The sequence below is a fragment of the Echinops telfairi genome, unplaced genomic scaffold (assembly GCF_000313985.2).
Source record: "Echinops telfairi isolate 266 unplaced genomic scaffold, ASM31398v2 ScPeMD7_7424;HRSCAF=8462, whole genome shotgun sequence".
In the NCBI taxonomy this organism is placed as follows: Eukaryota; Metazoa; Chordata; class Mammalia; order Afrosoricida; family Tenrecidae; genus Echinops; species Echinops telfairi.
Genome location: NW_022111324.1, coordinates 60126423 through 60144232, shown reverse-complemented (window position 1 = coordinate 60144232; position 17810 = coordinate 60126423).

The window sequence follows — 17810 nt, the reverse complement described above, 5'->3', positions numbered from 1 at the left end:
TCTCCTCCAGATTGTTCATCCAGCCTGTCCTATCCAGACAGGCCTGCGGAGACAACAACATGCACAAAAACAAGACAGAGCAAAACAACCTTTGCTTCTTCTCACACTAAGGTGTTTCCGTCCAAGGAGTATTTCAGTTCCTTTAATGGGCTACAGGTGTGTTTAAGATAAAGCCCAATTCACTTAGTGAGGTTTCTAAATCAGTCCTTCTGGAGTGGTCTTCTGGTGTGTCCTGTTTAGAACAGAGTCTAAAGTCCTAGTAGTCTATAGCAAGCAGCCTGGGTCACCACTGGCTGGGTAGAAACTAGGTCAAAGGGACCCAATTAGAAGCATGATAGGAGGCATGATCTCCCCCATGGGGGTTTCTATAAGTAATGTTAAGGGTTGTGTTTTAACCTGGTTTACCCACCAATAGAACTGAAGTCACAGGCTCAAGTAGAAAGCAAATGCTGTGAGAATGATGATGGCAACAAATGTGCTTGACACAATGGATTGGGATCAGAGTTGTACGAGCCCCCAGTAAAATGTTCCAAAAAAAAGAAGTGAAATCCCTTTTTCCAAGGCAGGCATGCCACCCCTGCCTCTGGACTTGAATTCCCATTAAGGTTCAGGAGCACCCTGGGTAGAAGCGTCTATTGATTTGGCATGAATGTAGAACAGTACTATATGTAAGGAAGTGACTGTTCTCTCTCTCTCTCCCAAGAACATAAGAAATTGAACCCAGCCAAGGTGAGGCCTCCTCTGTCAAAGTGGATTTTAAGATCTGCCAATAAGGGGTGAGATATGATTCATAAGCATTAGGAGTCCAGATAAAAAGATTGCAGATCTGAGAACAGATGCCTCATTTTGTATTAATGTTTATCCTTATAGTAGTGGTCTCACATCATATTTGTCCTTTTGTGATTCACTAACTTCACTTACAGGTTTACAGGTCTATCTATGTCATGAGGTGTTTTGTGGTTTCATTGCTGGTTTTAAGAATGGCTAGTATTCCGTGTGTGTATGGACCAGAGTTTCTTTATCCATTCATCTACTGATGGGTATTTGGACTGTTTCCAGCCTCTTGCTATTTTGAGCTGTGCTGCAATCAACATGGGAGCGCATACATCTGTTATGGTCTCTTACTTTCTTGGGGCATCTATCCAGCAGAGGTGTTGCTGGATTTCCATTCCCAGTTGTTTTAGGTAGCACCATATCACCACGCACAGTGGCTGTACATCTTTCATTGTCTTTAACGTTTTCTGCATCATTCAATATTTTGCCCAGATAATCTTTCAATATTGTAATCCGAAGCTTGACTTTCTTTCTTCAGTTCTTTCAGCTTGTAATATTCTGACCATGTTCTTCCTTTTTGGCTAACTCCAGGTCATTGCATATTTCATTACAATATTTTACTTTGATTTTGGGAACTGCCCTTTGATATTTTTAATTCAACTCTTTTACTTCATCATTTCTTCCATTTGACTCAGCTAGTCTATTAAAAGCAAGTTTCTCTGCTGACATCCATTTTTATCTTTTATTTCTGTCTTGTCTTTTTAATGACCTTTTGCTTTCTTCACGATGTTCTTGATGCCCTTCCACAGCTCATCAAGTCTTATATCACTCGTGTTTAGTGTATTAAATCTGTTCTTGAGATGTTCTCAAAATTCAGGGAGGATAGACTCTAGATCATATTTCAGCTGTAATAGACTTGCTTAAATTTTCTTCAATTTCAACCTGAAATTACAGATGAGCAATTGATGGTCTTTTCCACAGTCCGCCCTGGCCTTGTCTTAGCTGCCCCTAATGAGCTTCTGCACCATCTCTTCCTTTAGATGTAGGCAACTTGATTCCTGTGTATTCCAGCTGGCAAGGTCCGTGGGCACAGTTGTTATTTATGTTGATGAAGAAGGTATTTGCAATAAATAAGTATTGATCTTGCAAAATTCTATCATGCCTACCAAGGGCTTACGTGGAGAGCAAATGTTTTGAGATGAGGGTAACAAATGTACAAATGTGCTTTATACAATTGATGTATGTATGGAGTGTGATAAGAGTTTTATGAGCCCCCAATAAAATGATTTTTTAAAAATTCTATCCTGCAATCTCCAGCTTTATTTCTATACCAATGGCATATTCTCCAACTATTGATCCTTTCTCTTTATTTCCAACTTTTACATACCAATCACCGATAATTATCAATATATCTTGATTACATATTTGATCAACTTCAGACTGAAAATTTTGGTAGAATTCTTCAGTTTCCTCAGCATTCGCTTTAGAAATTATTGCACAAATTTAAGTAATAATGGTATTATCTGAACTTCCTTATAGGTGTATACTACCCTATCACAGAAAGCATGGTACTTCAAGATAGATCTTGAAATGTTGTTTTTCATGATGAATGCAATACCAATCCTCTTGAATTTGTCATTCCCAGAATATTAAGTCATGTGAATGTCTGATTCAAAATGGCCAATACCCAAGAAACAAACCACAGCCAGACATCTGTGCACCAATGTTTATTGTGGCACAGTTCACAATTGCAAGGAGTTGGAAACAACCCAAATTTTCATCAACGGATGAATGGATCAAAAAACTGTGGTACATGCATACAATGGAGTACTACGCATCCCTAAAAAGCAGTGATGAACACATGAAGCACATCGCCGCATGGGAAGAACTGGAAGAAATTATGCTAAGTGAAGTAAGCCAAACATAAAAGAACAAGATCAACATGAGTCTGCTGAGGCAAGCTTTAAAAAAAAAAAGTAGGGCATAGGGGGAAAGCTACTATATACATACATACATACCTGGGGTGATGTCTAGCAACTATGGCAGGAGCCAAACCCAATCCAGGGATACATACCACAGTCAACTAATAAGAGGGGGAAAGAAAGAGAGAAAAAAAAGACATGGGTAGGGGTGGAGCAGGACACTAGTCCACCCAAAGGGAGGGTATTGTTTATATCTCCACAGGAGAGGGAGAGACCAGGCTTCAACCCAATGTGCCAAGACGTGAATACAACAGACCAGCATGTACTAGCGAACCAATAGAGAGGTCTGGGGGGCCGGCCCCAATACCAACTATGTGAACACCCGCCCTCCTCAGAAGAATGCACTTCAGAGGACAGCACTGGGGCTACAGCTTTGGGAGAGGAGTGCGTCTCATTAGAGCACACAGGAGAAATAAAAAGGGATAGAGAGGGAGGGAGGACATCCTGGCCCACCCAGCCCTGAGGACAATATTCCTGCTTGGAGCCGACAATGCACAGAGAGGACTATAGGGCCAGCCTCACCATGAAACATATTCCTCACTAAACCATAGCGCTGTGGGGGGCAATACTGGAGATACGGTGCGGGAATTGTGCACAATCTGACCCATTACACTGGGGTGAAAAACTAAGGGAATGCAACAGAGCAGCAAGGGGAACAAAGTGATTAAATCCCCAGGGAATACCAAAAATAGACTTTGGAAAGAGTGTGGCACCCCAGCAGACTCAGCTGAAAAACACTCGTTAAGGCCAACAAACAGAGCTTGAAGTATTTATAGGCCTTTCCATTTTTATCAGTGGTTTTCTTTTGTTTTGTTGTTGTTGTTGTTATTGTTTTGTTTGTCTTGACTTCCTTTGTTGTTTTATTTGGCTTTGCCAGGGTTTTGTGCTTATTAATGTATCTGTATATCTATCTAGAAAAGTTGGTGGATAAGTAATTCGGAGATGAAAAGAACAGGACCAATGGTTCTGGGGGGATACAGGAAAAGGGGAGGTGGGAGAAGGGAAGAGGTGGGGGGAACCAACCCAAGGACAAAGTAACAACAAGTGAACTAAAATCAGTGGAGAGAAGGATGTAGAATGCCTAGTTGGGCTTAATCAAGGGCAATGTAGCAGCGAGGAATTACTAAACTCAAATGAAGTCCGAACATGATGGAGGGACAAGAGGAAAGTAAAAGGAAACATAGGAAAGAAGTAGGAGGCAAAGGTCATTTATAGAAGTCTAAATACAGGCGTGTACATATGTAAGTATATATATAATGAGAGGGGAATAGAATTATGTACTCATGTTAAGAATTAATGTTGCAGATGGACATTGGGCCTCAACTTGAGTACTCCCTCAACACAAGAACACTTTGTTCTAACAATCTGGCATTCTGTGATGCTCACCTTCCAGACACAATTTCTGAAGACAAAATGGGTGCATAAGCAAATGTGGTGAAGAAAGCTGATGGTGCCCAGCTATTGAAAGATATAGGTGTCTGGGGTCTTAAAGGCTTCACGATGAACAAGTGGCCATCTAACTGAGAAGAAACAAAGCCCACATAGAAGAAGCACACCAGCCTGTGTGATCATGAGGTATCAATGGGATCAGGTACCAGGCATCTAAGACCCAGAACAAAATCATACCCAAGGTGAATGGGGGAGGGGTCATGGAGTGGAGACCCAATGCCCATCTGTAGACAATTGGACATCCCCCTACACAGGGGTCACAGAAAGAGATGAGTCAGTCAGGGTGCAGTATAGCACTGATGAAACACACAACTTTCCTCTAGTTCTTCCTACCCCCACCCCCACTACCATGACCTCAATTATACCTTAAAAATCAGATTAGACCAGAACATGCACACTGCTACAGATAAGAGCCCACAACACAGGGAATCCAGGATAGATAAATTCCCCAGGGCCAACAATGAGAGTAGAGATAATAGGAGTATTAGAGGAGGGTGGGGGGGAGAAAGGGGAAATCGATCACAAGGATCAACCTATAACCCCCTCTCAGGGAGAAGGACAATGTAAACGTGGGTGAGGGGCGACCGAGGATGATGTAAGATATGAAAATAATAATCTATAACTTATCAAGAGTTCGTGAGAGAGGGAGGGTGGCGGAGGGAGGGGGAAGAAATGGGGAGGTGATATCAGGGGCTCAAGTGCGAAGAGAATGCTTTGAAAATGATGATGGCAGCATATATGCAAATGACTTGACACACTGGATAAATGTATGGATTGTGATAAGAGATGTAAGAACCCCCAATAAAAGTATTTAATTTTAAAAATGGCCAATAACATTTCACCTAATTAATGTATAAAATATTAATCTTTATGAATTCCATGTCATTTTTTATTATTTCAGTTCTCCTAGATTCATATTTTATACATTCCATATTCTGATTATTAATAGATGTTTGTAGCTACTTCTTATTTTGAGTTGTTGTTCATATGCAAATCAAAGTCCTGGAAGTTTTATGCCATTCACATCATCATGACTGATTCTACTTAGAAGAGGTGCTCATCTTCCAATATTATACCTGAACAATGTGCTGATGCTACTCAGCGACTAGTCCCTCCGAAATGAACACTGTTCCTTCTTCACAGCCTGTTCTTAGTCTGAAGCTCCATTGAACCCTGTTCACCTTATGTTGTCCTGCTGGTTTTTTAAATACCAATGACATACCTCCCAGCATCATAGCAATACACAAACCATCACAGTACGACAAACTAACAGACAAGTGGTGGGCGCGATAATTAGAATACACTAATTATTTTCTGTCTTCGTTTGTCAATGTCTAGCTTTTCCATACACACAACACAATTGAAAAGACGGTGGCTTGGGCTAGGAGAATCTTTGTCATCAAAGTGACAGCTTTCCTTTCGAAAACTTTAAAGAGATCATTTTTTACAGCGTTTTTCCCAATGTAATATTCTGCTTGTTTTCTTGACTGCTGTTACCATGGACAGTTTGTTGATCTAAGTAAAACTACATGCCTGACAACTTCAATACTATTTCCTCCTCACTTATCAAGTCGTTGTTTATTTGGTCCAATTGTGGGGGTCTTCATTTTCCTTTCTGCCCAGCTACAACCCCTCGCGAAAGTGGATGGCTCCAGGCAATCAAGGCACACCCTTCTTGTGTACTTTTGATCATGAAGTTGTAAATGGATAGTTTTGCTCTCATTGAATCAGAAGGGATTGAGAGGTAGAGGCTTGAACAGTCTTCTGATTCCTTGGGTGAGGCTTCTTCAGGGCTAAGAGCAGCAGGGGATGACACACAGGACAGAAAATGACCTGGCAAACAAATGCACAGCCGTATCTAGCACTATTGGGGAGAAAGGGTCTGAACACTGGCGATTGACCCAAAGGGCAGAATATTCTCACTCTTAAAACAAATTCTTGCATGAAAATCCTCATACAGATGATACACTTTGTTTCTTCATTCATTTTATTTAATCAGGAAGAAATAAATAAAATAATTATTTAGCACCTGCAAGCAAAAGAAATAAATATGCCTACTGTATCGGAACTCACCTTCTGGTATCAGAGGCAGATCATAAAGCCATAGCGTTACTATTTATTACTTTATGTCTTGTCCTTTCTTTTTCTAATATAGAGAATTTCTATAGATAAGAGTGACATGGTGGAGTGCTCTTGTTAAAAGGTACTAAAGAACTGTCTACGTGGAATCAAACCAATTCAGGGACTTGAAAAGTTAGAAAATTTAGGAGGCAATGAGTTTATGTTCAGAAGGGAGGAACCATTTGGAAGAGGAAGGTGACAAGGAAGATGCTCCTTGAAGAATGTACTCAATGTTACTGATCGTACGTGTCCAAATTGTTGAATGGGTGTATGTTCTGCTGGGTATATTTTTAACAACAAATAACATAAGTTACATTTTTGGAAAATAGGTGCTTGGGGACACTGGAAAAAGAGCCCTGACAGAAGTAAGCTTTCTGGGGGGAGACCTTGTAGACAGAAGAAATTAAAGAGGACACAAAGGCCTGGAACAGAGAGCCTGCTTAGGGAACTGAGGAACAACACAGAAGCCAGGTGGTCATGGAAGCCAGGTGCTCCGTGGATGGCATCAGAGAGGTCAGCATAATGAGACTTTGTTGGCCTTTGGAGAGGATATGGGACTTTATTCTGAGAGAGATGAGAAGTCACTAGAAGGTTTGAGCAGAGGAGTGATGAGATCTGACCTATTTTTAAAGGATCACAATGACTGCTATGTGAAGAATGGATAATAGAGGGATTTGGATGGGAGTTGGAAGATCAGTTAGAAAGCTATTGAAATAATCCAGGTGAGGGCACAGGAGAATGGTCTTGAAGCTAATGAAGGTGAGAAGTGGTCCGAGTACAGGTATGTTTTGAAGAGGAGTGTGTCAGGGGTCTCTGAAAGCAACCTCAGACTTCATGATTCTCTGAGGACTTATATAATTCAGAAACACCATTTTATTCATGTTTAGGGTTTATTAGAGTGAAAAGATTAAAATCTGAAAAATAAATATGTGCACAGGACAGAGTCTGGCGGGAGCAGAAGCAAACATCTAGTTGTCCAGTGGAGTTATAAGAGGAATGTTTAATTCTCCTAGCAACAACATACCACAACATAGATAAAATGGTGTCAACCAGGGAGGCTCTGCCACATGTTGGTGCCCAATCATTGTAATGCAAGTCAGCCACATCGGTATGGAGTACCCACATGACTGACCTTCATTTCTCAGACTCCAGCTTCTCCAGGGATCAAGCGGAAGCAGAATGGATCCAAAGTGGCCACCATGCTTTACCTTTTTTAATAAACTGTCATGTACACTTGTCAGACAAGCTATCCCAAGAGCTTAAAAGACAGCACCTCAGAGCCACTGAAAGGCCAGTCCCTTTTTGGAATTCAAGGTTTGAACAACCATAGCCTACTGAACTGTTTGTGGCAAAAGGAGTGACGAGAATTTTCTGATGGATTGGATGAGACTAAAGGTGTCAAATAGTGTGGCCAGAGAGTGAGTAGAAGAAATGGGCAAAACAAGTAGACCTGAGGTCTAGTCCTTCTTCCATCAGTAGCACAGTGACCTTTACAACGTGTTAAACTCTCTGGTTCTCAGATTCTTCATTGTAAAAGCGAGAGGATTTGGCTAATAAATTTCTAAAATTCTTATCAACTCTGACACTTTTAACTTAATTTTTCACATGAACTAGGATTATAAAGCAGATCATTTTTTAAATACTAGAGTATGACATCTGTGTTATTAGAGCTCAGATAGTTCTCCTTTGAAACACTAAGAATTTCATCAACCATTCCCACCCCGTTTTGAATTTTTCACAAACCCAGCTCTGTCAGACCTTCTCTGGTCAAAGGCTCTACCTATGTTGGGAACCACTCTGTAAAATCACTACCAACAGCTTCATGAAAACTTAGATATTTTACAAGATTTATGACTATATATTGCAATTCATTTAGATTTTATTTGCATTACTGTTGTCAAATGTTTCCCACGCTCTGAAACTAGCTAAGAGATTGAATGAGAGTCAAAGATGATCATGATATTGACCCAAATGAGCAGCTTTAAAACACTATGTTAAGTAGGAATGGATAGTTAAGTAAAGATTGATTTTATAAGTGATCTCACATCATTACTATTTCCTTATTAAAATGACTTTTTCTCCACATTTAAATGTGAGGACTTAGATAATGAAGACTAAGATAACTCCAGTGACACTTACAACTTGAAACAGTTTTCTTTAATGATCAGAAAATGTATTTTAGCAGATAGTCATGATGGCTTATATCTGGCTATAAGTTGGTTTGTATGTATTATTATCATTACAATTACTAAATGTTCTGTGGGTCCCAACAGAGAAAATGTTTGAGACAAACTGTTCCTAGAGTTATCATAAAAAGGTAAGTAATAAAAGTATTACTACTGCAGCTCCAGTTCCTACAGACACAAGTTTATTCCAAACAAAACGTGGTGAAACACGTCTCTGCAGTCCATAGCTGCAGACAAGTTCTCTCAGTAAGGCACTTGCTTCGGTCTCTTAAGGGCGCCTTCAGAAAGCAAAGCAACCACAGCAAAGATACCTTTGGGGAATGAAAAAAAAAAAAAAAGATTTTGAGGTCAGAGCTGATACTCAAATGGACATTTTCCCAAAGCACTGAAACCATTTACAGGAATGTTGCTGGATGTGAAACAATTGTTTTTAGATGGATCAAGCATTTTAAGGAAGATCAGGAAAACCTCAAAGAGGAGCCAAGAGAGGGGAGATCATTGACACACGAAAAAACCATGGCTGAAGTTCAGAAACGGGTGGAAGATCAAAGAATTGCCATTGTTGTGAGAGCCGCTGGAGCCGGACCTCACATGGCTCAGCAGTTTCCATCTCAAATGAACATCTTGGCCTCAGCAAGTTCGGCTAGATGGGCTTCAAAAGGGTCATGTGACAATTCACTAGTTCAAAGAGCTGATTTCCCATCGGTTTTCTAAGCAAGGCCTAGGCTCATGAAGAGGGGTTCATGGAACAAATTGTAACTGGAGACCAGTCTTGGGTTTACCAAAGCAACCCAGTGTCTTCTGAAGGACTCTGGGGGGTCAGTAAAATTCAAGATAGAGTCAGTCACTCACTGCCATCGGATTGATTCCAACCCATCGCAACCCGATAGGACAAGGTAGCACTGCCCCTGCGGGTTTCTGAGACAGCGACTCTACGAGAGTAAACGCCTCCTCTTTCTCTTGAGGAGTAGTTTGTGCTTTCAAAGTGTTGACTTTGCCATAAGCAGCCCGCCAGGCCGCCCCAAGACAGTGGTTACCTCAAAAAGTTACAGGGATTGTTGGAGGGGGGGCCTCCCAAAGGGTGCTCTTAAGAGATTCTCTCAGGATGATTGTCGGTTTATTAGGAAAAAGTATTAAGAAAATAAAAAACAGTATAGTTGAGAGAAAAGTCTGGAAAATGCATTATCCTTTTTTGTATCATTTTTTCTATCCTTTTTTCTATCATTTCTATAATGAACCTATTTCATTCATTGAGGGTAGCAAGGGTTGTCCCATGAGAATAGCCAATGCGCCCTACAACTCTCATGTTACTTCTGCAGACTTCTTTTTGTTCCCCAAACTCAAAGAACATTGAAAAGGATCACGATTTTGAGTCCCTTGAAGACGCCGGGCCAGCAGCTTTGACATACCGTAAATGGAAACCCCAAAACTGACTGCCATCAAATCCATTCTGATGCCTAGCAACCCTGCAAGACAGAGGAGAATTACCTCTGTGGGTTTCTGAGGCCGCAGCCCTGCCTGTGAGAGGATGGTAAGGTGGAACCACTCACTTGGTGGGGTACAGCCGCTCAGCACGTCACCCACTGCATCACCAGGGCTCCTCGTGCCAATTGAAAACCACAGCATTCTTTGGACAGAGTTTGAGAGAGGGAAACATCACCTTCAGAAGGGTATAGCCCGAGATGGAGCTTCTATTGACAAGCAATAGCTTCACATTTTGATATTTTTTGTTTAATAAAGGTTTTAAATTATTTCACAGCAATGTTTTCTGACTTACGGTTATTGTTGACAAAGGTAATGAAGAAGAAATTGTGTAAAAGTGTGTTAACTAATTTTTAGGAAAATATTATTTCCCTTTTTGTTTTTAAATTTTGGCAATAGTCAGATATCATTGTACAACCCTGTGAAGCCTCAAGACTGGCCCAGTCCTTGACTTGTTGCCCACTGGGAGCCGTGAGATGGTCCGGAGCAAGGGCTCTGGATGGGAGAGAGTGGGGCAGGCAGGGGCGCATGCTGATGAAAACAAGTGGAGACAAGAGCCTGGTGAGTTGGCGACATTGGTGCTGCTGAAGCTCTTGCTGCGCTGTTTCCATTCCTCGTGGAGCTCATGAACCAGATTCCATGGCAACACTATTCCAGAGTCAGGCTGAAAATGAGCCTTCCTGGGGATCCCTTCGGTGGTTTCTCTCTCTTCTGAGAACGAAACTGGAGAAGAGATGACAATGCCTTCTACTCTTGAGGTGGACTTAAAATTGTAAACGCACTTAGGAGAACAGTGCAGGGAAACTAGTAGCATTTTCACTGGCTGAAACAAACTTTTCAAGAAAATAAGGAGCTTCATGTAAGAGAACAGAAACTGAGACTTAAGAAGGATAAGCCACATTTGGCACAGCAGCCAGCGGAATAAGCTAGGGAAAGAGAAATAGAAACGGAGATGGCATTGTATGAACACCTTTGGTTTCTTTGAAAGCACGTGTCACATGGAAAAGCATATGGTTAATTCTGTGGGATTCGTCATCATGAGGAGGGGAAAATACTTCGAGACATACATCTTCTTATGGAAATGCAGGTGAAAGACAGCTAATCAGTGACTATTTTTATAGCTTGGATTAATCTGACACTAACTGGCCATTGCACATTCACACTAGCTCAGGGATGGAAATGTAAAGAAAATGTTTCCATTTTCCTCCCTCAGCATTCTCTCTCTCTGTCTCTTTCTCTCTCTCTCTCTCTCTCTCTCTCTCTCTCTCTCTCTTTCTCTCTCTCTCTCACACACACACACACACCGTCTCTTACTCTCTGTCTCTCTCATCCCATGATCTGTAATCCATTACTGTCAAGTTGATTCCCACTCATGGCAAGTCCATGTGGTACAGAGTATGACTGCTACATAGGCTTCTTTAGCCATAATCTTATGAAAGCAGATCACTAAGAATTTTTCCTCAGGACAACTGCATGGGGTTGAACTGCCAAACTCTTAGCGCTGCTCAGATACTTTATCCCACGGTAAGCTTGAATCCACTGCCAACAAATTAATGCCAATGCATAACAACCCTGTAGGCCAGAGTAGAACTAGCACTCTGAGCTGAGACTGTAACGCTTCACAGGAATAAAAAGCCTTGCCTTTCTCCCAAGGAGGGGCTGGTGGCTTCAAACTGCTGACCTTGCAACCTAACATGTAACCAACATGCCACCATGATAGAGACTGATAAAGAGATATTGATACTGTAAATTCCATGAAGGGTAAAATTATCAACACTTGCTATGCTGCCTACTACATAGTGTTTTTGTGCATTTCTTGACCTTTTAGTGTGGATTGGGTGGAGGTTTACTGAGAAAATCAGTTTTCCACTCAACAATTCATACACATTTTGTTTCATCTTATTGATTGCAATCCTCACAATCACTAATCCCACTTCCTCCCTATGCTTCCTATTTCCATCCCCCTTTCTTTCCAACCCTTTCTGCCTTCTGAACATTGTCCTTGAGCAAATGCTGCCCTTGTTATCTCAAATGTTTGATTATTCTAAAGAGTCTGGACCTCTCTAGTGTCAATGGTCACCTTATAGACCTCTCTATCATTTGGCTGAAAACAGAACCATGGGGGAATTCCATTTTCAGACCCAGAGGGTGGCTAAAGGCCATGGTCTTGTGTGTTCCGCCAGTCTCTATCTGACCAGTAAGATGATTTGGGAAGTCTTGCCATCCTCGAGTCTAAGGAACATTCCAGCTATACTTCCTTCATGGCAGATTTGTTTGATTGTCTTGCAGTCCATGGTACAGTCGATGTTCCTCACAAACACAACAATTCAAATGCATCAGTACTTCCGCAGTCCTCAGTACTCATTGTCCAGCTTGCACGTGTACAAGGCCATGAAAAATACCATGGCTTTTGCACCCTATCTGACCCCACCACACCGAGGCAAAACACTAAGGGCGTGCAACAGAACAGCAAGGGGAGCAGAGCAAGGAAGTTCCGAGGGAGTACCAAAAATAGACTTTGGGGCCACGGCATGGGACCCCATCAGACTCAACAAGAAAGCACTCCGAAAGGTCAACAAACAGACCTTGAACTATTTACAGACTTTTTTGTGTGATTATTTGTTGTTGTTGTTGTTGTTGTTTTCTTTTGTTGCTTTGTTTTGCTCTGTCTTATTTTTGTGCATATTATTATCTCTGCAGGTCTACCTAGATAAGATAGGCTGGATGAACAACCTGGAGGAGAAAACAATGGGACCAACGGTTCCAGGGGGACATGGGAGAGGGGGAGATGGGGGAAACCCAGGGACAAGGGAACAAGTGATCCAAAATCAGTGCCGAGGAGGGTATAAGAGGCCTGGTAGGGTTTGATCAAGGGCAATGTAACTGAGAGGAATTACTGAAACCCAAATGAAGGTTGAGCATGATAGTGGGACAAGAGGAAAGTAAAAGGAAATATAGGAAAGAACCAGGAGGCAAAGGGCATTTATAGAGGTCTAATTACAGGCATGTACATATGTAAATATATTTCTATATGATGATGGGAAAGAGATCTATGTGCATATATTTGTAGGTTTAGTATTAACATAGCAGATGGGCATTGGGTCTCCACTCAAGTACTCCCTCAATGCAAGAACACTTTGTTCCATTAAACTGGCATTCCATGATGCTCACCTTCCTGACATGATCGCTGAAGACAAAGCAGGTGTATAAGCAAATGTGGTGAAGAAAGCTGATGGTGCCCAGCTATCAAAACATATAGCGCCTGGGATCTTAAAGGTTTGAAGATAAACAAGCAGCCATCTAGCTCTGAAGCAACAAAGCCCACATGGAAGAAGCACACCAGCCTGTGTGATCATGAGTTGTCGAAAGGATCAGGTATCAGGCATCAAAGAACAAAAAAACATATCATTGAGAATGAGGGGCAGTGCAGAGTGGAGACCCAAGACCCATCTGTAGGCAACTGGACATCCCCTTACAGAAGGGTCACAGGGAGGAGACGAGCCAGTCAGGGTGCAGTGTAGCAATGATGAAACATATAACTTTCCTCTGGTTCTTTAATTCTTCCACCACCACCCCCACTATCATGATCCTAATTTTACCTACAAATCCGGTTAGACCAGAGGATGTACACTGGTACAGATAAGAACTGGAAACACAGGGAATCCAGGACAGATGTGAGAGTAATGATACCAGGAGGGTGGAGGGAAGGTGGGGTAGAAAGGGTGAACTGATTATAAGGATCTACATATAACCCCCTCCCTGAGGGCGGACAACAGAAAAGTGGGTGAAGGGAGATGTCAGACAGTGTAAGACATGACAAAATAATAATAATTTATAAATTAGCAGGGGTTCATAAGGGAGCGGGGAGTAGGGAGGGAAGGGAAGGGAAAAAATGAGGAGCTGATACCAAGGGCTCAAATAGAAAGCAAATGTTTTGAGAATGATGACGGCAACAAATGTACAAATATGCCTGACACAATAGATGGATGTATTGATTGTGATAAGAGTTGTATGAGCCTACAGTAAAATGATTTTAAAAATGAATTTAAAAAGGAAAATCCCATGGCTTGCTTGTGGTACACCTTTGTCCTCCAAGTGAATCCTTTGCTAACACTTTCCAGAGAACTTCTATGGCAGATTTACCAATGCAATCTCTCCTTTTGCTTCTTCACTGTGGCTTCCATGAGCATTGAAGAAATGAAATCCTCACCAACTCTGATCTTCTGCTTCTCATGATGTTGTCTATTGGTCCAGTTGTAAGACTTTCTTTACACTGAATTTTAATTCATACTGAAGACTGTTCTTAATCAGTAAGTGCTTCAACTCCTCTTTTCTTTCAGCATCCACTCAGAGAGTATTATTATTGCAGGATTGCATATCTGCTTCGGTTGCTTTTAACCTTTGTACCCTCCCAGTGTTTGCCTTTGCTTTCGTCATTTTTCTCTGACCTGCCTCAGTATGTATACCCTGTCCCTGCGCCCAAATTAATATGTATCTATCTTCCAGTTGTGGCTTGCCCTCCCACTGTCTCACCTTTGGTAAGCATCAAAGAATGTTTCTTTTTGTACAAAAACATTTTTCCTTGACTTTTTGTAATAGTGGTTTCATATCATATTTATCCTTTTGTGACCGACTTATTACATTCAGCTTAATGTCCTCCAGACTTATCCATGTTGTGAAGGGGTTCACAGATTCCTGCTTATTCTTTAAGTCTTTAAGAATTCCACTATGGTATATACATACTGTCGTCTATATATTCATTCTTCTGCAGATGGGCATTTAGATTGTTTCCATCTTTTTCCTACTGTGAATAGTGTTGTGATGAACATGGGTTTGCAAATATAGACTCTTTCACCTTTCTTATTTCTCTAGGATATACGCCTAGTAGTGGAATTGCTGGGTCATAAGGCATTTATACTATCAGCTTTTGAATGAATGAATTGCTGGGTCATAAGGCATTTATACTACCAGCTTTTGAATGAATGAATTGCTGGGTCATAAGGCATTTATACTACCAGCTTTTGAATGGATGACTTGCTGCTGACTTTCCCATTAAGCCTCAGCGCTGTGTTCGAGGACTTCTCAACACAGTATTTCAAGCTGTTCACACTCTTACAAGAAGAGTGACACCCAAGTGAAAACTTACTTACCCTCCCTTCACCCTTGAAGACAACACCAGGAAGTGATGGATCTGAAAGCATGCATAGGGTCCGGGTTCTTTGCAGTTCCATCAGGACATCGCAGTTAATTTGATCACTTGCACCATGTGACTGACAGCTTCGAGAGGAGTATTTGTAAACAGTGGATCCTGTTTAAAAACCAAACCTATATAGCAGATGCTATCATAAGTCACTATCAGTGCTCCTTCCACATATTTGGAAATGATGTGTTTCTCTTTTTTTATTAGAAGATCATTTGATTGAGGGTTCTTACAGCTCTTGCAACAATCCATGCATCAATTTTATCAAGCATATATTTGTACATATGTTGCCATCATTATTTTCTAGGCATTTACTTTCTATTGAGCCCTTGGTGTCAGCTCTTCTTTATTCCCCTCTCCACCCTCCCACCCCGACCCTGGTGACCCCTTGATAAATTATAAATTATTATTAATTTCATATCTTACACTGACCTCTGTCTCCCTTCACCCATTGTTTCTGTTCGTCCCCCTGGAAGGGGCGGGGGCTGGGGGTGGGGGTGGTTATATGTCGATCATTGTGATCGGTTCTCCCTTCCTGTGTTTCTTGAAGTATTGTTTCTGCAACATAATTCAAGATCTCTCTTTGAATACTACAGGCAGACAGCCATGGGGTTCTCTTTCCATTCTGGCCATATGCAGGGTCACATTTGCCTGACCCTCAGCAACTAGATAGGGTTCTGTAACCAGTTTTGACCAAAAAAGCTATAACTATGTGCCACTTCCAGCCGAAAACAATTTAGAGACAGTGCTTAATTTTCTCTTGTCACTTGCCATTCACGATCATCCGGAAACCATGTTTATGATCAGGCTGCCACACAGCCACAGCAGACTGGATTAGTCAGTCTTCCTATTGTAAGAAAAGCGGCCTGAGTGAGAAATAAGCATATTGTGTAACAGTACTGAGGGGCTGGTGCCATTTGTTACTGTAGCATTACCCAGCTATCCTGATTAACACCATAGTGAATGAGATCTGTCAGCTATGGACAAATAACTGTGCCTGACCTCAGCCCAGTGTGACTTTGGGGTGGGGACTAGACGCTGAAGATTCAGGGTGGAAAAGTGGATGGAAAATCAAAGCAGGTGGTGCGGGAAAAGAACAGGGGTAGAGAAGGCAGGGGATTCATTAGAGATGAACAGACCAAGAGAAACGGACAGTTATATAATTATGTATTTCATAAGACTGGCCCAGCATCAGACCTCCATTACCTTCAAAAAGAGGAAAGCGATCACTGTCCGCGTCAGTCTGAAATTGATTCCTGTGAGAGGAACCCAAACCCAGCTTGCTCCCATCAAGTCCATGCTGATTCATGATGACCCTATCGGGCAGGGAAGAACTGCCCTGAGTTTCCAAGACAGTAACTCTTTCTGGGAGTAGAAAGCCCCAACTTTCTCCTGTGGAGAGATTGGTGGTTTGAAACTGCCAACCCCTCTCTCCAACCTTGTTACCAATGCTGACACCAGCCCTCCGTCTCATGGCACTCGCTACTTCTCTGCTGGGTTCCGTCATTTGGTGCAGTGGTTACATGGAGCTCAACAGCCATACTCATGCTTACAGGACTGACAGATCAATGTAGAAGTAACAGAGACAACTCAAGATACAGTTCATCCAAGACAGTTTCTTGTTGACTGCTGCTGCTAGACCCTACACTCTCCCTTGGCCCCAGTGCTCTCAGCCTGGCTTTGCTCCCCGTCAAGCCTGGCCTCTGCCCTATTCTGGAAGGTATGAAAGATTTTGAACTCCAACCCAGAGGCAACCCACTCCACCAGTAAGCCGCAGCTTAAGGTGCTCAGCTCTCTCGCTCTGAGTTAGCATGCACATTGCAGCTGCCTCATGCCATGGGCCACAAAGCGCACGCCACCGTGTCACACGAGTGTCTCCCGCCTGCTGCTACCACTTCTCTGCCATTGGACTGCCTCTCACCATCCCGAGTTATCTCCAGCCTTCCAGTTGTCTCTGTCTCCTGGGTCTGGAAGGTTCTCAGCACAGGGAACCCAGGTCCAAAGGATGTGCTTCACTCCTGACTCTTTGAATGACACTGAGATCCACTTTTTGCTCTTTGAGATTGACTCTTTTAACACCTACCAGAATGTCAGAATTGACCAATCCCCGAGAAATGTTCCATTTGCACAGTCTCACTTCTACAAGGATTTTATGTACTTCAGTTGAATTATGAGCAGATTGCCCAATCCCCTTAGTGAATGAGTCACAAGCACTTTAGTTGCATAGTCGAAGGCAATTATTTTGTAGAGTCACAAGACCACGTCTATGAAGGTCACATTGGGTAATTCACTGCACTGCACCCAGTCATGTATGGTAAACCATTGTGCCAGTGAGATCATGCGAGACACCAGGACCACTGACACCGTTTAATGACCTCAGCCTTCACCCAGGCTCCGCACCGTGCCCCTATTTTGTGTGCTGACCCTCCCTCCTGCTTCGCTGTCAGCGCAGTCGGTTAAACTGAGCAAAGCAGACCATTCACTCCACCAGGCAAAGTAAAACCTGATTTTAGATACTGGTCTATAGCAAGAGCCTTAAACTGAAGACTTGAACCCCAAATTGATCCAGTAATTAAAGTTTTGCCAGAATTTCAGACTGTTCCCCACGGACAAGTT